The following is a 21,174-nucleotide window of genomic DNA, read 5'->3' on the forward strand; positions in this document are numbered from 1 at the left end:
CCAATATCGATCAGGAACATTTCGAGTTATAGCTCTACAGTGGGCCTGCAGATATCCCTTTAGTTACCACTGAAATACAAAAGCCACTTAACTCGTTCTTCTGGATTCTTTTGCCCTAAGCCACGTTCACAGGGTCACGGGCCAATGTCGATGAAAGGCATGACTTGACAATGCTCCCTTCACCGGGATTCCGGTGAACAGGAGCACGATGGTCTTGGTGTGCTGCACGATATTTGAGTTGTAATATCCAAAAAAGGAGGTAGAACATAATCAATAACTCTTATACAGGTGACCTGCTGTTTTTTTAAAAACCATATACATTGAAAAAAACATCACTCAATACAAAGAAATGTATACAAATATATATATACCTTTAATTTTATTTCATTTTATCATAGAAAAATTGATTAATACAATTCTAAAAACCTTGTAAATACCCAAGGCCCAAGAAATTCATGTACATAATCCGAACACATCACATACAGGTAGGAACCTTTTTAAACATCACTATACAGCTCACATAAAAAACACAGCACAACATTGAATACCACATTGATCTAATTGGTGTGTTTACAGCAAAAGACCCAACATGTTTTTGTCATCAAGACCACTTCGATCAGACATTCATCAGGGGTTATCCTGTTCAGCTCTTATTCAGTGTCAGAATACATTTATCCTGGGAAAAGTCCACTTTTAAAAACTAATGATAAAAAACACAAAAAAACACCAGGTCACCACACAAAATTATATAATGAATCAATCCATATATCAATTACCAAGATGGCATTCATAAATTTAGCATCTATGTGTGCATTAATAAGCATACCAACATCATAATTTGCTGAAACACCTGCTATGTTGGTATCATAGAATTCCACTTAATGGACAAACATATATTCTGAAGTCCTTTTTAATAGGAATTATCATTTCTTCAAAATAAAACATTCTGGTGGTCCGAGAAAGTCACACTGCAGAAAACAAAACACAGAAAACCATATCATCACCAGATCTCACATACCACATATGTGTCTACACCAAAACTATTCAAAGCCACAGCTATGTCTCATACCTCACATCAAGGGTGACTCTATAGTAAACAATGCCAGTCCGCCAAAGCACTCTATCTTCATAGTCTTAGTTTTCGGGTACCTTTTTCCATTTATGGTACATCACAGTCATGAACTCCACATCCTACAAACAGATACATTTTTTCAAACACTGTGTAGCACAACAAAATATCATCTACTATTATAAAATCAAACACCAGTCACACAGTTCCCGCTTATATGCAGTTTGAAACCCTGCTTGCTCAGCGTCTTTCCACAAAAATCACAAACATTTCCTTAGTACACAGTTTTAAACACCCTCCAACTCAAAGTGGGGGGGGAGAAAAACCACACCACCCCACACGTAATGCACACACCTTTCAGGTGCTTACCCTGATCAAAAGCCTTAGAAGCTCCACTTGACCATAAATGTATTCCCACAGCAAAACACGACAATTGTACTCTGGCATGTATGCATTGCCATCATAAACATAAAGGAAGGGCAGCAGAATTTGAAAATGCTCCTCACTAGCCAGTGATTAAAAACAGACGAGGCAGTATTCCCACACATGTTAACCCTCACAACACTGTCAGAAGGGGGTATCCCAATGCGCTACACAAACCAATTCCAACAATACGGGCCACCTTGCATCACAAAAGTTAATGTGTTCCTCGCTGGCATTATTATATGCTCAACACACAAATGTCTAAAAACAGCATGAAATATTTCATTATAGTGTCCAGATTCCTTGCCTTTGAGCTTATGGCCCTTTAGGAACGTGCATGCAATGGATGGGTTCACAGAATATATCTGAGTCCAAATAGCCGAACCAACTCAGGAAGATGGCAAAGTATTGTTTTATTAACAATCATCTAGTTACAATGAACATAAACAGGCATACGCTCGATTTCTCTCAACAATCTTTTCACACAACATAGACTTTATACAAATGACATCATACTACGTGGCAAATAATGAAAAACCTACTGGGGATCGGAATAAGATTAAGGGGAACATTAAGGGGATTAAGGGGATTAAGGGGAACATTAAGGGAACATTAAGGGGAATCTTCAAAAACAATGGGTACAGTTTCTTATTGGTTTCTCAAACTATAAGGTCCTTCGTTATATGGACCTCTACAATTAGTTGGCACGCTTGTGCCATGTCTGGAACATTCAGTTCATTTAGCAGCACGTAAGCCCTAGACCAGGTGGAAGGAGATGGGCCTGACTCTACCGCCCCACAGAATTAGCCCAGCATCTCTCATCACCCAAAACTTCTGCCATGATAATTGTCTTTGAACTTGGCCTTGCATAGTATCCTTGTCTGTGGGAAAACATGGGAGTGCAGGAACTCACTATCGTTGTTCTAGGACTCCAAGTTTGACTCTATTTTCATCCTTGGCTCACGTGAAAGGAGACCACAATTTGGTCCATTTTGCAGCTCTTAAATGTCTTAAATGAGTTAAACTTGGGAATCTTGGCGTTCTTTCTTTACACCTTAACAAGAGATGATTCTTCCTTTGTATGTTCGCTTCTTACCAGAATAGATAGCCAAACACTTGTGTACGAGCATGATATAAATAAAATATCATTTCAAAATATCATTTCAACCTTGGCTACTTCAGTTTTCACTTGAGGCCAGACAACCTTGCGTGCAACTCCTTGATTTCTGCTTATTTTTGCTGCAATACAATTCTCCCTTTCTTCTTCATGGGTCCTGGTTTACTAAAATTCATGATGCCGATGTCCAGCTCCTATACAAATAAGATTTGCACATTATTTATTAATGATTTCATTAGGTTACATGCAGTAAACTTTAAATGCCATACCATAGGCGTTAAACGTAGTGGTATGGCACCTTTATCCCCCATTTAGAAGTTCTTCCTGTCAAGACAACATCTCATTAGTGCTTAAGGACTTCCTTAATACCTCTCTAACCTGCCTGATACCTTTTACTAATGGAACCGTGAGCACCTTTTTCCCCAAGTAATCTCTCCTGGCTCTAATAAAGAAAAGAAGCACCTCGGCATGATCTTAAATGCATTTGTTTCCACCTTGTTAAACTTCAGATATGAAAAACACTTGTCTGTCATCTTGAAATAGAATATTAACTTTAAAATAAACCCTTAACAATTACCAATCTTACACAATCTATATTATTGTCCCCGTTAATGACAACATCATTTTAACACAGACATGTTATTCTTTCACATAAAAACATATCTATTACTCTGAAAGAGGCCTTCCCGCCCTAACCTGTATTTCCTGCGTTAACCTTCTACATCCCCTCTTCCATATCCTCCCTTGTTCTTAATATTCTAGCCTTCCAATTGAATCCGTATGGCTTTACCCTTGCACTCTCCTTTGAGTCAAAGTGGTATCAATCAATTACTGAGCAGAAGAACATTTCGAACACGAAAATACCAAATATTGAAAAGCACATTTCCACGCAATTATGTGGGGGGGGGGGGGTGTAGGATAATACAAAATATAAGGAGAGGATGCATACTTTTTAAGATAGCAATGCCTATTTTTGGTTTAAGTGTATATAGCAGCGTTAGTGCCATCTATGTGGCAAAGTTTCGCTGTCATAAGGAAGAAGCATGGGGGTTTACTAGCAGGATAACTGGTTGACACGATAACAGTTTTTTTTTTCTTTATGCTACTTAAAGTGCCATTTATATTGTTTATTTTTCACTGTTAAGTGTGATTAAAGCTTCTTTGTATGGAACTAAATGCACAGTAAATGAATAATAAAAAGATAACTGGACATGCTCAGACATGCATTTGCGGCATCAGAACTTGTTTTTTTGTTGGTCTCATGGCCATTCAAATCAATGATTGGGTGTTTTACAATGAATCCCCCGATTCTGGTTGGAAATCACATGCTTTCACTCTGTACTGGCACAGTGACCTTGACTTTGGCTACTCACCGCTCGTCTTTCTGTGATTGAACTCCTTCCCATCCATGGTTGCCAGATTGGGCTACTTCCTGCACAATTGGGTTATTCAAAAACACATCTGTGCTGGAAATTACGGGAATGTGCGGGGTGGAGTCTTTTGGGCTATTTTTGGCTACTCTGCATGGTAATTTATTTGGAAATATATTGTTGGTTCATATGTATCCGGAGGTGGAAGTGTAAAATAATGAGTACGTTCAAAGGGGCCAAATTCCTAATCTGTGCGTGCAACTCTCTTTGTCGATTCATGGAATCGAAATGGGTGGCACTTTTCCTGGACTTGCATGGATTTTGTGCTGGACTGGCACGCCTGTGCGAACAGTCGAGGGCCTTGCATGAGACTCTGAGCAGAGGGTGGGTGTGGCCTGCGCAGAGGGCTGGGAAGGGGGCGGATCCCCAGAAATGGGGACTAACTTACGAATAAGTGGGTGTTCCCTTGCACACCCACTATTGTGCAGTAAAAGACGTATTCATGGAATCAATCGCGCAACGTCTCGGCTGGAAAATGCCCACGCAAGTCCTTCATAGGATCCGCCAACGGAAGGCTGGCGTAAATACACTTGTACGTTGGATTTTCAGCATGCAGGCGGGATTGTATGTCGGATTTTGGGGTGCGTGTACTCAAGCTGTGTAGTGAGGTGCAGGAATGGTTTATGTGGGTTTGCACGCACATTTCCCGAGTTATTGCAGTTATTGCAGAGTTACGAATTTACATACACATGTTGTCGGGGTGCCGAATACAGCTATGGGGGACAGCGCAAATGCTTCCCAAGTCGCAGGCCTGCTTACGTGGGACTCCACGCACTCTTTGTAGGGAGCGTGTACGCGTGCCTCAGGGAGCAAGCAAAGTTAGATGAGCTGGCAGTTTCCTGCTTTCCTTTTTGGTGTGTCAGGGCGTTCCAGCCATGACTTGTGAATACGATTACTTCAAACAAACAATTCCATGAATACGCGTGGTGCACATTTTTCTTTCTGCAGGCTGGTTTCGCACCGTGTCCTTCTCGGCACACGACCCTTGCACAATTTTGGAGCGAATTCCATGAATCAGCCCCAAAGTGCGCATCTTCACTTCAAAGCTTCAGGAAAAGTGTCGCAGGGATGTCATTTCACCAAAAGGGTAGCGGAAGTGACATCACACGACCCTTGACCTCTGATGACATCACAGGAAGTGATGTCATGTGACCAAACCCTGAAGTGACATCACGGGAAGCAATGGAACACAACCTTTCCCCCTTGAAAAAACAGGAAGTGGCATCACATAGCATTGTTCCTAAGTACACTACAAAATAATAGGGTTACGATATCCCTATAATGTGATGTACATTTCATAGAAGAATGGATCACCATATGTATTGTTAATGTCAGTGTGTATAGGCCCATATTACCAAATTACTGTGAATGCAAGCAGACGCCCAAGGTCAAATGATAATGATGTTATTAAATAGCACTTACCCTTAAGCGCTTTATATAGAACAAATATACAGACAATATCACCCAACCTGTGTTGGTACTCATTTGTCGACCTCAGAAGGATAAAAGGCTGAGTTGAGGTGTTTAAGAACAGACTAAATCAGTGACTCACCCCCTGCAATGTGCTTGAAAGAAACCTTTAATGAGTCTAGCAATCAGTGTATAGAATGCCAGAAAGACAAATTATTTGTTATTCCTATTCTTTATTATTTAGGGTCACTGCTGAAAGTGTTATACTTTTGGTACCCCTGTTCTTTTTGAAGTGGTCTGAACAAATAATCCAGCCACTCCAGAAACAAAGAGCCACATGTCCATGGCTACAGTCCAGGAGCTTGCATCTTTAAAAAAAACAGAAAAAACAAAGTAATACTTTTTTTCTTCTTTATTTAGGGATAGCAAGGGAGACCACAGGGGTAGCAAGGGAGACCTCAGGGGCTCAACTGCGACCCCTGGTGAACCCCAATTGACGTCCCTGATTTGTTGGCCCAATGAGTAACCCAAACGCACTCGTATGAGAAATCCTCACTCCAGGAAATTACATCAATATCTGAATGTTTCTATTATTCAATGCAAATAAAACAATCACACACCTTAAAGGATAGTTCCGGGACTATTTTTTTATTGTCCCTACGGTTCGGCCATGTGTTTTTAAGCATAAATCGGTAGATCGTAGAAAACTTTCCTATGGACCTTACCCGACTTTTCGTCCATTAACGCACTCGAAATCAGCCGCCATTTTATGATAATCCTATCATTTCCCCCCATCGACCTGGCTCACCTGCTTTTGCGGCACTAAATCAAATCCCCCGCCCCTGAAACAGACTATATCAAAACATTCATATTCCCCGCCTCTATCCGTGACGTGACTGTGCTGCGTAGGCAAACGCGCCCAGGCGTCTTCTACGCGACTCTACACAGAACCCGGAAATCAACACAGATTATCTCACAACACAGCGCGCCACAATTCGGAATATGAAACTGTACTTTTAAATCAAACCGCAAGATTGTAAATTTGGTAAAGTACATTTATTTGACATCAAATGTTTATAGAATATTCAGCGATTTTCATTTTTATTTGCTCACGTTCCAAAAAGTTCGTTTTGAGGCACGCGATGTTCCTTTGCTGTACACAGGGTCTTAGATCATCTCACAATACAGCGCCACAATTCGGAATATGAAACTGTGGTTTAAAAGCAAACTGCAAGATTGTACATTTGGCAAAGTACATTTATTTGACATCCAATGTTTAGAGAATATTCAGCGATTTGCATTTTTCTTTGCTCTCGATCCAAAATAGTTCGTCTTGAGGCAAGCGATGTTCGTGTGCAGTACACAGGGTGTTGGTTTACGATAAAATAAGCTCTTCGGTCGCACTGATAATCGCATGGCTGTTCCAACAACGAGGCACTAGGCCACCACAACGGTCTGTATGTTGCATCTAGCCGTTAGTACCGCGTAAGGGCATACTTGTACTTGGCGATCGTCCCACAAAATGGTCAGGGTGCTAACGTTGTTCACGCGGATAAGCAATTGGCGATTATAGAACCCATCCGCCGGTGTCTGGTACTCGTGACACAGACAGTAATGGATGAAGTACCTGTTTGAAAAACATAAAAAATGAAATTAGTCTCACCATCAGATCTTTATTAAAATTATTCATTTTATATATTAGGTCGGGAAATTATTTCATAGCTAGGACAGTACAACTGGGTTTTATACGTCAAGGGGGGGCTGTAGGATACTGAGACAGTCCCCCAGTGCAGGGGTTGACAAGGAGTGCAGGTGGAGAGTGGAAGGGCCCAGGACCGAGATCGCAGACAGTGGACCAGTTGTAGCAGGGGAGAGGGGGAGAGAAAGCAGAAGCAAAGAGGTAGGTTTTGAGGTGCTTCCGTAAAAGGAGACGGTTATAGTGCGCGGTAAGCTACTGTATAGTAATTAAATTGCGGTATAAACTCATCTAAAGAGTTACTTACATTATATTTGCATTTTCCATTGTGTCTGTGCGTAGGGCAGCCCCGAAATACCACTCCTTCTATGCCGACGTTATTTCTTCTAATGAACGAACATGAAATGGCTTTCGTTTCTGAAATTATATTCATTATCGTTTCTTACGTGGTCCCGGCCTGTCAAGGTCAAATAACAATATAACCTTATACTGAGTCGTGGGCCATTCTGGCACCCGAGAAAAAATCAAAGCAGCTGACCTTCACTTTGAACGAGCACACATTCCTAGTTAGCTACATTCAGTTTAAGGCCATCTCACAGGACTTGAAATTTACACTCCATCTTTGCATTTTGTCTGCGTGCTTTGCAGCCCAACAGAACCATAAATACGGAGACATTCTATATTTTTTGAAAAATGATTTATATTACTGTTTGGTTTAATTTAATGCGCAAATGAACAAGGTTGGAGAGACACATTGCATGTACACTGAGCAATCACTTTTATTTACACAATACATAGCTACACATATTCAATGGGCCTGCGACATGAGGAGACTCCAGAGCAAAGTCACAGGTGACACCCGGGTGGTTCGCACAACTGCACAGTGAAGGGAGGGGCAACGGTGGAGAGACACATTGCATGTACACTGAGCAATCACTTTTATTTACACAATACATAGATACACATATTCAATGGGCCTGCAACATGAGGAGACTCGAGAGAACAGACAATCAAATTACAATCATTTAAACCGTGATGTGTATTTCTCAATGAGCTCTTCTTTAGGTGGACATGGAACACAGGCAATGTTGGGTGGCAATGCAGTTGTCCCCTGCACAGGTTCGTTCACAACTCCATTTATGTGCCTATCTAGGACGTCAACAATAAGTCTTTCAATAAACTCATATTGCATATCCTCAAACACTGGTTTGATCACCCATTGTTTACTTCTTTTAGTGAAGGCCTTATTGTAGCGAAGCGTCCCTAAAGTTCCGGTCGTCCTACTTTGTTGACGGCCAACATTATGGTTATGTGTCAAGACCGCTAGAAGAGTCCGATTTATCATGCCCTCCATGCCAAAATGCAATCGTTTTGGCCTGTACTTTAGGCACATATTGTGGAACACCTCCAAATCTCCTGTGTGGCAGAATTCCGTGAGTCAACTCAAAGCTTTTGTTATAGTTTTATCAAGTACAATCTTTTCAATGGCTTTGTGAGTGGGTGATGAAGGAATCAACCACTTCTTCTTCCGTGCCTCCTCTGTGGACAAATGGCCATGTTCACAATTGTGGAAATGTTGGTTCGTGTTCCATCGGTGAACGTTTGTACAGTGTGGCATTACTGACTGCCATTTTTCCAGTAGGATTTCCAACGACCCTCCACATGTTTTTGAGCTCCACCAAAGATGGTTGCTGATTGACTTGGACCACTGTGAAATACCTTGCGTTTCTTTTTTTTTACCTGCAGCCGACAATTTTTTATTCATTGTTTTTGCAAGATGCCAAACGTCAAATTGGTGATTTATATTTTTGTACTGTTCTCTCATTGTCTTGGCAATTGAAACGTGTCTGTCCGTGGCTATCAGGTCGATCACCATTCCCCGCGATTGTAGTTCTTGCAATGATGCTACAAAGCCAACTTTCTCCATGGCCACTGAGGATGTACTTTGTGACACCTGCACGACCACCGAACTCACAATTTTCTTACTTTCCATGTCCTGAAAGTGGTAGGTGCAGTACTTGGCTGAAAATCCTGGGCTGTCGCACTGTCCATCACCGGCTAGCCTGAACCGTTTGCCCGCGAATGTACTATCAATAGACATTTTTTCCATTCTCCAAGCTTCGCTAATGGCTGGAAATAGATAATCGGTTTGGTATTTGTAGAACTGAGTTTTCGCAATGAAATGGATTCCCACAAACTGAAAGAAAGACTCTAATTTTTTAAAACTTGAACCACTAAAAAGTGCAGCCGCTGCACAAAGTAGATTGCCTGCTGGCAGTTGTCCCAGCATAGGTTGTGCAGACCATGAGAAAGGATGATATTTTGTACAGGTGGCATGTATTTTAAGGTTAGTGCCTCGAATTGCACGAGTCACATTAATCAATGACTCCCCACATACTTCCCCACCAACCGAATGCCCACATTTCATCCGAATAATAATATCAATCAAACAACTATCGAATACAATGAATTTGGCCTCTTTCCTTATACTGTCACTCTGCATCTCAGCTGGTTCGGCCTGTAACGTTGAGGACATGTCACTCACATGAAAGGTAGAATCTCTGATATCGTCTTCCGCTATGTTCAGTGATATTGATGGTGTTTCATTGTCGTCCACTTCATTCTCTTCCATTGCAACATCCGTTCCTTCTCCGGCGATGGGTGAATAAAACAATTTCTTCAACTTTCTCGCGGTCTTAGTTTTCGCGGGTGTGGATTCTGTGAATTGATCTCCGACTGCATCCGAACTACCAGGAGGACATTCACTATCAATGGCTGGTGGTGGTATAGCTCCGTTGTCAATCACTTCATATTCTTCCCATTGGCACAATGCATCTCCAGTCTCAAGTCCCTGCCAAAAGGTTTGACAAGCAACATCTCTCGTTCGCTTCACTGTCTGTGTAGATCTAGTTCGTACAACCACTCGCAACTAGAGGACAGATTGGAAAAGGGATGTTCAGTTTAAACACAACTTACAGTATTGAACTATTAACAGTGAAAAACAACATAATATAGTGACCAGGACACTAACCTTCTTTTGCTTTCTTTTCTTTGAAACTTTCTTGCCTCGAACTTCAACATCAGGACGCTGTTGCTCCGACTCGTGTGTGCATGTCTCCACTTCCTCTCGCGCTGCAACGACTATATTTTCATGATAAGCACATCCATCACGCACTGACGCTCCATCGACTCCCTGAAACATAGAACTTTCATTAGTATGTATAATAATATCGAAAACACAAAATGTACTTGGGGACCAATACCCACGTACATGTCAATAGCAAAACACGAATGAACGCTTTGTGTAGAACATTCAAACGACAATTATTCACGCATTGTTGATCTAGTTAGATGGAACTGTCAAGATCCATACCTCGGGCTCCTCATAAACTTCCATTGATGATATTATTGAAGATGACGCTTCAGTGACTCCCTGAAACACAGTAATTGCATTAGTATGGTTTTCTATTTTGATAAAAAGAACAGAAACTTTGTGCAGGCGTGAACGGCTCATCTAAATAGACCTGCACAAACGATCAGTTGTCTAAAATAAATAATGGATATGTAAATATGATTCGATTTGCTCGATCGTTGGAAGTGTCACCACCCAGAGATCTGCATCAACTACTAGGGGTGATGTTCTTGTAGAAGAAGCTCCGTCATCTCCCTGAAACATAGTACTTGCGTTAATAAAGAAGGAAGTATAGCGGATGTAATGACGTCATATGATTTCGCTTGATCGAACTGTCAGTATCCATACCTCGAAATGCATAAGAACATCAAGGGACGATGTAACTGCGGTGCACACTTCTGCAAGCTGTTGCGCCGACCCGTAACTGCACGCTCCCCCATATTCTTCTTGGACTAATGCTCCATCGACTCCCTGAAACATAGGACTTTCATTAGTAATGAACACAATATTGAAAAAAGAAGACACATAGGAGGGCGACGACAGAAGGACATATCAATGGCTAAAAACGAAAGAAACATTGTGTGTAACAATCACGCTACAAGAATGCAAGATCTGATGATCTCCATCGATGGAACTGTCCTGAAACGTACCTCGAGCATCTGAGTGACATCAACGGTAGTTGTCAATACGTTGGACTCCTCAGCATCTCCCTGAAAGACAGTACTTGCATTATTTTGGATAACAATAATTATAACTGAAAACAAAGACTAGAGGACGAGTACAAGGGTGTACCATTAGGTAAAATAATTACACGATAAATTAAAACTATTGATTTACATGCCTAAAACAAGTCAGTGGCAGAATAGCCAAGTAAGATTACCCGATAGGCGCTTGAAGTGGCTGATGACTGCAATAACGACACGGATGGAGAATCTTCCGCCTTCATATTGAGTGGATACATAAATGGGGAAATTATTGTTAGCTAATGCTACACACTACCGCAAGGCCGAGAGATAAATACATAAACTTGACTCACCAGTGGAGGGATGTGGACGAATAGAGTGGGAATAGTGGTTGAGAGCAATTTTCGCCTCGCTCGCGGTGTGTTCTTCTTTATTAGCAATGATGTGGAGTACATGTCTGAGCTAAAGTGCCTGCTGCAGATGCGGTATCGATCACTCCTCTTGTCCGCAAAGACTTCTAGGACTCTACTTTCAAGCTCAGACGGTGGATATCCGCAATATCGGACCCATTCTCTTATCTGATCTATTGTCTTAGGGAAAACATGCATTATAATACCTTCAGATTTATTATGGGTCTTCGAAGGGCAACCGCCAATGGAACAGGCAGGCATTGTGGAAAGTTCTGAAAAGTAAAGATCAACAATTCTCTATGAATACCAATGTGTTAAAAAATTAAATGACACATAAAAGGTTCAATGCAAGGTTCGTTTTGGTTCTTGGAACTATACACGTTATTCACATGCGGATAAGTATTTGAATAACTTTAAAAAAATAGAAAAATAATTTGACTAAACTCAGAACATGTGACTAGTTACTTGCATGTACTGTCTTGAACGAAAAGAAATTGCACGCAAAATGATTATGGTACATGGCCTTACCTTGACGAACAAACAGTTAGATGCAGGGATCAGAGTAGTTTCTTGTCGTAGAACAGGGAGCAGTTCACAGGTTGCAAACTGACGAGTTTCCTCGAAGTGGTCACGGAAGTTCACAGAGACGAAGAGCAGATTACCAGCACCTTCACGGGTTGACTAGCAAAGCGCAAAGTAGTTCTCATTAGAAATATGATGTGGGTTATAAAGAATTTGAAACAGGGGTGTGTTTGTGAATGAATGACGTGTATATGTCGTGGCATTATGCGGTTTGCAGGGGGCCATCCAGCGTGAGGGGGGGTGCTTGGCAGGAGACACGGGGTCTGGAGGTAGACATGGGAACAACAACCCATGCTCTATAGACCACTTTGAAGTGCACATGGTCTTTGGCACCTCTTGGCCTTTATCGCTCCCTGACAGCTCCACTTGCCAGCGCAAGTACCCCGGTGCGAACTGCCTTTGATAGGGCGGGGGGGTGGATTGGGGCGGTGGTCGTGCAGACAAGACACAGGAAGACTCGTGAATGGAGACACACTTATGTGGATTGCAGGGGGCCGTCCAGCGTGAGGGGGGATGCTTGGCAGGAGACACGGGGTCTGGAGGTAGACATGGGAACAACAACCCATGCTCTATAGACCACTTTGAAGTGCACATGGTCTTCGGCACCTCTTGGCCTTTATCGCTCCCTGACAACTCCACTTGCCAGCGCAAGTACCCCGGTGCGAACTGCCTTTGATAGGGTCGGGGGTGGATTGGGGCGGTGGTCGTGCAGACAAGACTCGTTTGCCGCAGGGCCTCACCAAGGAGAGGCCATCTAACTGCATGTAAGAGGCAGGCTGCAGGATGCTGGCCGGAGACATGTGGTGTGACAAGACAAGGCACAGGAAGACTATTCAATGGAGACACACTAGATTCATTTAAAAAATCCAAACAACCATTGTTAAAATATATGTTGGGTTTTATTTTAGATCTTAATTTCAATTGAACATAAATAATAAACATTACACATTGTAAAGTTCCGGTTGCAGCACATCCAGGGAAAATCCGCGGTATTGTCCACTGTCGCTGGGGAAATGTTGTCTAATGGCAAGTACCGCACAGGCAGGTATTACTCTCCGAACGCGGTGTCCGAGCCTCCCGTGAAGCCACCAAGTGAAGCAACGATAGGCCACCAGCCTGTACCACCTGTGAAAATGAAAGATGCAAACTGTATTAAAATGACAAAACTTTCTTATCAATGTCGATTCAGGTAAAAAATGTCATTCTGCTTTGAAAATGCACAATATGGAACCAGTTTACATGCATTCGAATGATATGTAGATGTAATTTTATATGTGGGAGACGACCATGACATAGTAGTGGCATCACTGACATCAAAACCAGAGTATACTTACTCGTTACTCGGATTACGCGGACGAACAGTGCCGCGAAGTTCGTGCATTAGCACCATCATCATCCTCAACACGGTCCGTGAGAGGCAGGCTTCCCTGAACTCTGGCAGCTCGGTGATGCATTGCGGACTTGGCTCGCCTTCCGAAATGTAGGCCAAGCACCCGGAATTTTCATGGCAGCAGCAGTTCTCCTCCTCAGTTGGCATTAGCTCGCACCGATTGCACGTGCACCAGGTGGAAACGCCGTCCATGCGGCATGGTCCAGGCTCTTCATCCGTTGACTGGTCCTCCCAACTGCCGTCCGAATCCCCATCGTTTTCGCGTGCTTGCCTTTCCAGTAGTTCTTCCTCGGTGTACTCGGGCTCGTACATATACGGCATTATTGTAGCCATTGTGTGGTAAAGAAAGTAAAATAATTTACAGAGATGGTACAGGTGTTCACAAGGCCTAGAAGCGGCGAAGGTAGCTGACCAGAGCACAGAAACGAGTCACAGAATACTCAAAGTAACACAGAGAGAGGAATGGAATCGAAAATCTGCTGCTGTGTGTTGTGAAACGGTGTGTTTATACTTATTGAGGAAAGAGGCGTCCTGCCATTTCCATGGTGACACTTCATTAGCTGAGGCGCAGCGATTGTTGACACGAAACGTGCTTTGGCGTCTGCTGATGTCAGGCTCAGGGGCGGGGGATTTGATTTAGTGCCGCAAAAGCAGGTGAGCCAGGTCGATGGGGGGAAATGATAGGATTATCATAAAATGGCGGCTGATTTCGAGTGCGTTAATGGACGAAAAGTCGGGTAAGGTCCATAGGAAAGTTTTCTACGATCTACCGAGTTATGCTTAAAAACACATGGCCGAACCGTAGGGACAATAAAAAAAAAGTCCCGGAACTCTCCTTTAAATCGAGTACAAAATCCTAATTTATATATGTAGTTCAGTTACACACTATGGCCAAAAGTAAAAATACGATGTTCCATTCCATTGCTCACAAATTTTCAATTGTCAGAAAGCCCCAATATACTGTGTAAAGTAATGCTGCTCATATTGAACTAATGGAATACAGTTCTACATCATTCCATGTCTTCCAAACACATTTCGGACTACATGCAGTATCCTTCTTCAGGGGTATCAAGCCAGCACATTCAATGCTGTATTTTCATATTCAATGAATAGCTGAATAAATAAATAGATGTATTCAATTTAAATTCAGGACATAACGTCCAATATCACACAATATCACATAGATAACTCAAATCACATCAATTAACAACACATAAGCTTTATTGATGGAGAAAATAGCTTCAGTATACAGACAACTCCGAAGCCTTCCACAATCAACACAAGGTTATAGTCTATCACCAATGTTTATCCCACTTTAACATGGCACATGGCATGTCACAATTACCATGCTACACCATGTAGTGGCAACCTGCATAAAGTTACAAAAGATCTCCTCAGTAACAGTAGACTAAATTCACAAAGTGCCAAAGTTACCTATTTTTTCTAACAGTAATCACAACTTTGTCCATGCAGACTTTGTATATTAACTTGCTTCATTTCCCCCAACCACACGTGTCTGTAAAGCAACAGTAGCAAAGGTTTTAATTTAACAATCTGTCAAGTCTGCAGATAGCAACAAACCTCATGCCTGAAACCCGCTCCTTCAATTAGTTGGATCGATTTCAAAATCAAGCGGTGAGGCACAAATGGGGAAAAAAAACTGTTGGGTGCTGTGCACCCATTTATAAAGGAAACAGCTTGTTTGAGTGCATGTAGATACAGCTCGTTTGCATAGAAATTGTGGCAGCCATCTTAGCCTGATCTCCTCTTCCATAGCAGTCAATACAAATGAGTCAATCCTGCCTCTAAAAAACGTTCTGCAATGCCTATTTCAATCAATCTAGCCGCTTGTTGTATATTATGTGTGGTGAGGCAGTGGATCGGGCCCTATTTCCCCCACCCCCCACACTCCCGGTCTGGATACATGCAGGAGACAGTGAGTTGGTGGTCGAAATGCAGCAAGGGGAGCCGTGCGCCCTTTTATTGAGATTTTCACATGGTGTGTGCCACGTGTGCAACACGTGACACAGCATGAGGCATGGGGGAGGCGTTCAAACATATCATCCCATCCCAACTACATTAAAAATAAAGCAATCACAGACAAATGAGATGCAGTACCCAGTAACCTGACAGTGTACCATTTTTGGTTAGTCATATGTTGAATTGTGCAAATAAACAGACACATATACTTTTAAGAACACCCATGGGCACAGGAAACTTGCATGTAATGGATACGTGTATTTTTTTAAAACACCCAACCACTGGGCACTGGGCACTGAACTTTATTAGTCCCGAAAGGTAGTGTGGCAATAACGTGCAATCGTCCAAATTAAGCCTCTAGGCAGCCCACAGGATCAAAGATTTAGGCCAGCACCTCACAGTGCCACTTGAAGCATGCCACTTATAAGCAGGAAAAGAGTTTTAAAAGGTACGTCATGGCCTTCCGGACCGTGCAATGTTAGTCAAGTACAATTTTTGCTAGTTCAGGTGAAGCTGATGGTTTACAAAGAGCAGGCCATGGGGAGAATGCTCCTTTGTTGACAGAGAAATTGTTCAGCGAGTTGATGTGGAGATAGTAGCAGGCAATGGTATATGGGGTCATGGGCCGCGGCGTGACTGTTTCTGGTTGGGTTTGCTTTCACTGTGTTTGACAGTGGATGCCATGCTGTTACATCCTCATCTCTATGCTTGGCTGCACAGGCACCCTCTGGGCCAATGGCCGCAGCCAGGGCAGTGTCATTATGTTTTGGTGGTGACAACTGCTGCTCCGTTACTTCACTCCCTTTGGCGGAGCTTCCAGCAGCCAAGTGTGGCCTTGCGTCGCCTGTTACCATGTGACTACACTTTCACTTATCCCTGGGCTGGCAGTACCTTTTCCGTTGAGGCGGGAGTTCTCCCTTCCTGGCGCCACTCTGATGCTAGATACCGCTGCATTACCACAGGCGGGAGCAGACCAATGCTTCTGCGGCAGGTGCCGCACCACTGCAGCGATTTAAGCCAATCTTCTCGGCTACTGCTTTGTGGTGGAAGAAGCCATCCTCGCTGACGAGCCGGAGGTCAGTCAGGGCTGGGCCCGACCGTTATGTGGTGGTGCAATTTAAGGCCGCGCACCATGGGACCTCGTCGGCGGACCGGCGTTCAACAGGACTCCAGCAGCGGGGGACCCAGGCAGCGAGGCCAGGCCCTGCCAAAATGTTTTCGGGATAGAAGATCTCGGCACGGAAGACACTCTCCCACATGCGCACCGACATGGCCTGGCCACGCATGGGTCCTCTAAGTCCTCATCACCATTGTTGTGGACCAATGGATCGTGTCCTGCCTCCTCCCACACTCTCGGTCTGGAGACATGCAGGAGCCAGTGAGTTGTTGTTCAACTGCACAGGGAGCTGTGAAGCCCCTTTTATGAGTTGCTCACATGGTGTGTGCAACACGTGACACAGCACGAGGCATGGGAGAGGGGTTCAAACATAACATTATGTGCAAGAGATCACTTTGAAAAAAATACGCACTGATCCTGTCGACGACCCCACAGGCCTCTGTTCACATTCTATAGTGAACCCTAATCACTCCTTAGACCAATAACAGTAAAACTAAGGATATTCACAAGGCCTCAACATCATTCCTAGAATCGAAATATCGCAACAAGCTACAACCTTTTACTAAGAAACCTCCTGGCCATTTTAGACTGGATGAATACTCTGTCGAGAATAATCAATGGAACATTAACCCCACATGAAAGATCAAACTAAATCCACCCCTCCTATTTCTTGGAATTACAACTGGGCAACATTAATCTTCCCTTATGTAAACATACAAGAATAGACCATATTTAACCAGTCCCCATTTCAAACAGCCAATGAAGGCTATTCCTCTCAGCTTTAACGCAGCTTACAGTCTGATTCACTTCGAGTACATTTAGAGATAAAACCCCAATTTCTCTTTGAAAATGACCCATATCAGTGCATGCCTGTAAAAGCCCAGATACAGTAGGATAGACGCACAATATCTAGCACCGCACAGAATCAGTGGGGTCACATTAAATAACAGATGTTGATCTAATTTCCTGGAGGGAGGATTCCTCAAAGGTGTGCTTTTGGCCTCCTCGTTGGCTCAACCAGTCACATTGTGCTTATATTCGACATGTCCTTTTTTCGGCCTAGGATTTGATCCCTGTTGCACCTGAAATATATAGATATTGTGGAAATATTCATCTTTTATTGTTTGGTTGAGCACCCCCATTTTGTTGTTAGTTTCCACCGAATAAAGCCCCCTTTTGAAACTTTGTTTCTACCCGTGATGTCTATAAGCTTGACAGGCAAAAAAAGGTATCATCTATGGGCATGGTAAAATATTGTTAAAATCACACATAAGAACTAGCTCCATGTTTGTGACAAAGAATCCCCATAAGTAACTTCTTACACAACTTATTTCAGTGTGTGTCTAAAAGTGGTGAACGCACAGTGGCGTTACACAGCTGATGTTCCAGGCTTTCATTATTTTGCATTCTGAGAATTATTGGTTTACCTTTAAGAGGTGAACAAATATAACTGCAACAATATGTTGTAGCCGAACATGTCTCTTAAAGGATCTATATGTTGTCAGTTTTCTGCAATTAAGGTATTTTGCAAGTAAATTCTATCATACAGCATTATTGCAGACCATCAAATCCAACACAAATATGTCTAGCAATTAAAACTTGGAAGGTGTGAGTCCAAGTGTTTAAGTTGCAGAGTGGTTTGAAATCCCTGCTTCACTGTTTAGCCAAAGTGTGCGATCCTGGGCACAATCTTTAATCTCACTCTCACTTAACTGATCACCTTGGAGTCCATATAAGTGATTCTATTCAGAATACATGAAAAAGGCACCCTAAGAATGGGGAAGATGTAATGCTTTTAGGGAACAACTGGTGTAGTCTCAAGCTCCTCTGTTAGTGGCCCCCAGTGTCGTGACCTATAATTGCATTATTGCTGCATTGGCCCTCCCTCAGTCTCTTATCACTTCACTGGACAGGCAGCTATGTAGTCTCACCAGCTATTCAGTGCACCAGTGATTTGTGTATACTGGGGGACTGCTGCAGAACTCTCTCTCCATGTGCTGTCACTCTCTCTCTCACACACTGTCTCTGTGTGCTGTCACTCACTTTCCCTGCACTGTACCCTGCTCTCTCCATGCGCAGTCACATGTTCGCTCCCTGCACTGCCACACTCTCTCACCTTGTTCTGTCACGCTCTCTCTCTTCACACCCTTCCTCCTTGCACCAATACTGTCCCTCTCACGCTGGCCCCCTTCAAGCTATCTCCACGAGCAACCTCATTCCATCTTCTCCCACTCTCCCCTTTGCTCGTAGCCCTTACATTTTCTCGCATCCTTCCTCTGAAACACTCACCTTTTCTCTTGCCCTCCCACTCTCACCCTTTCTCGCTCATATTTCCTCTAGCTCACCCTCAATGGCACCCTCTCTCAATTGCTTCCTCCCTTGCTCTATTCCCCTTCCCATTCTCTTGCACCCCTGCATCCTTTCTCACATCCTGCTGTCCTCCTTGCACCGTGGTGCCTATAAATGCAAACAGTAAAGAACAGCAGTTCAAACCAAAACTATTGGCTTTGCCAATCCTTGTTTTTAGGGGTGAATGTTTTTAGAGGTGAATGATCAAAACACTTGTTAATTCACAACACAACATACAGTTGTAACGACAATCCTTGAGTTTTGGAATTAATTGATCGATGATATCCTAAATATCACTAACAGTAGATACCGCTTCCATGGACTTTTTGCACATTTTTGGCGGCTGAAAGGTATCAGTGCAGTAAATCATTTCGGAGTATTTTCCTTGTCTTGCAGCAAAGCCAATGTAAGAATACCTTGCACTGGAGGGAGTATTAACATCTAAACATAATCAAACAGCTCGCTCTATTCAAACTTTCTTAGTAACAACCAGTGACAGCGATAATTGCTGCATACATGGTCATCAGAATATTGTGGTACTGTGGCAGAATACCACCTCTGAGTTTGTGCACTACTGAGCTTTTTTGTTTTTTTTTTTGTAACCAAAATGATGGGTGTTTTCTTTCCCTGAAAGTGGGCTCTGCTAAACAGGCATGAATATGAAAAGAGAAGCAGAAGCACTCCGCGTACGTAAAATCTTAACTTTTTTGTATTCCGGTCTCTCTCTAATTGTATATACCTGTCAGGGATTGCCAAGAAAAAGAGACGATGGACTAATCCACTGGACGGTGAAACCAATTTTTTTTCCTCTGCACATTTTTAACATTTGTAAATATACATTCAATGCAGCTTGTTCTAATAGCCCTGAATAGAGGCTTTTTTTGTGTTTCTCATAACAATTTTGCACATTTTCACACTTTTTGTCACTGCCGTTACAGAAATTAAAATGTGTTTTTCTTGACGAAGGAAACACTAAGAGTGCTGAAAATGGACCTGTGAGCTCACTATTACCATTCCATTGCAACTGTCCAATTTAAATTCAATTACCATGAAATAAAATTTTGAGGCTCCAAGGGGGACGAAGCCAAAATTTTACCCGACACTGAGTTCCATGGCATTTGACCGAAAAAGCCCTTGACACAAAACTTGATATTTTTTTTCCTCTGCACATTTTTAACACATTTGTATATATACATTCAATGCAGCTTGTTCTAATACCCCTGAATAGAGTCTTTTTTTGTGTTTCTCATAACAATTTTGAACATTTTCACACTTTTTGTCTCTGCCGTCACAGATATTTGAATGTGTTTTTTTTTTGGCGAGGGAAACACTTGGAGTGCTGAAAATTCATCTGTGAGCTCACTATTACCATTCCATTGCAACCGTCTAATTTAAATTCAATTACCATGAAATAACATTTTGAGCCTCCAAGGGGGACAAACCCAAAATTTTACCCGACACTGAGTTCCATGGCATTTGCCCGAAAAAAAGCCATTGACACAAAAAAGGTGTCAATCAGATCATGTAAGTGGGACAGTAGGGATACAGAAAACAGTCACCAAGTGCGTGGGTTGTGCACGGGCGAGTGTGAAAGGGAGAGATGAGGCAGGAGGGGTTGGCAGAGGGTTTCTTAAGAAGGGGTGCACAAGGAAGTGCTTCAGGGCAGATGGGTAGACTCCAGTGGTGGTGAATCAGTGATTGCAGAAGTCAGGCAGAAGCCAGGGAGTCAATGTAGTCCTTTATGGTTTTGGAGGAACAGAACATGGGAAAGGGAGGGGAGGAGGCTGCAGAAAGGTCATTCAGTTTCAAAAAGCTGCCTTGCCTGTCAAATCTTCTTCACAAGATCGCAAGTGATACATATTTTGGCTAGCATGCTCGGTTAAGCTGGAAATATGCAAATTTAAGGTGTACTGGTGTCAATAGATGTCGGTGTCAGGATCAGTCTCCAACAGTGAACCGAGCAATAAGGCCTCAGACTGGAAATTTCAAGCTTTTGAAAAAAAAAATGTTTTTTTAAAATAGGTAAGATACATATGCGGGACACTCCATCAACACCAGTGGTGAGTTCTGAGTTGTAGTAACGCCGTCAGAAACACAAAAACTGTA

The 21,174-nt window shown here is 42.7% G+C and overlaps 1 long non-coding RNA gene across 1 annotated transcript in view; it reads right to left on the reverse strand.

The window, feature by feature from the left end:
- Window positions 1–352: 352 nt before the first annotated feature.
- LOC138569608 (uncharacterized) overlaps window positions 353–21,174 on the reverse strand; it is a 433,607-nt gene continuing 412,785 nt past the window's right edge. The window contains exon 4 of the long non-coding RNA XR_011303275.1: window positions 353–2,803. This is a non-coding gene — a long non-coding RNA (uncharacterized lncRNA). The remainder of the gene's footprint in view (window positions 2,804–21,174) is intronic.

Source organism: Ambystoma mexicanum, chromosome 2q (assembly GCF_040938575.1).
Source record: "Ambystoma mexicanum isolate Mex_15411 chromosome 2q, UKY_AmexF1_1, whole genome shotgun sequence".
Lineage (NCBI taxonomy): Eukaryota > Metazoa > Chordata > Amphibia > Caudata > Ambystomatidae > Ambystoma > Ambystoma mexicanum.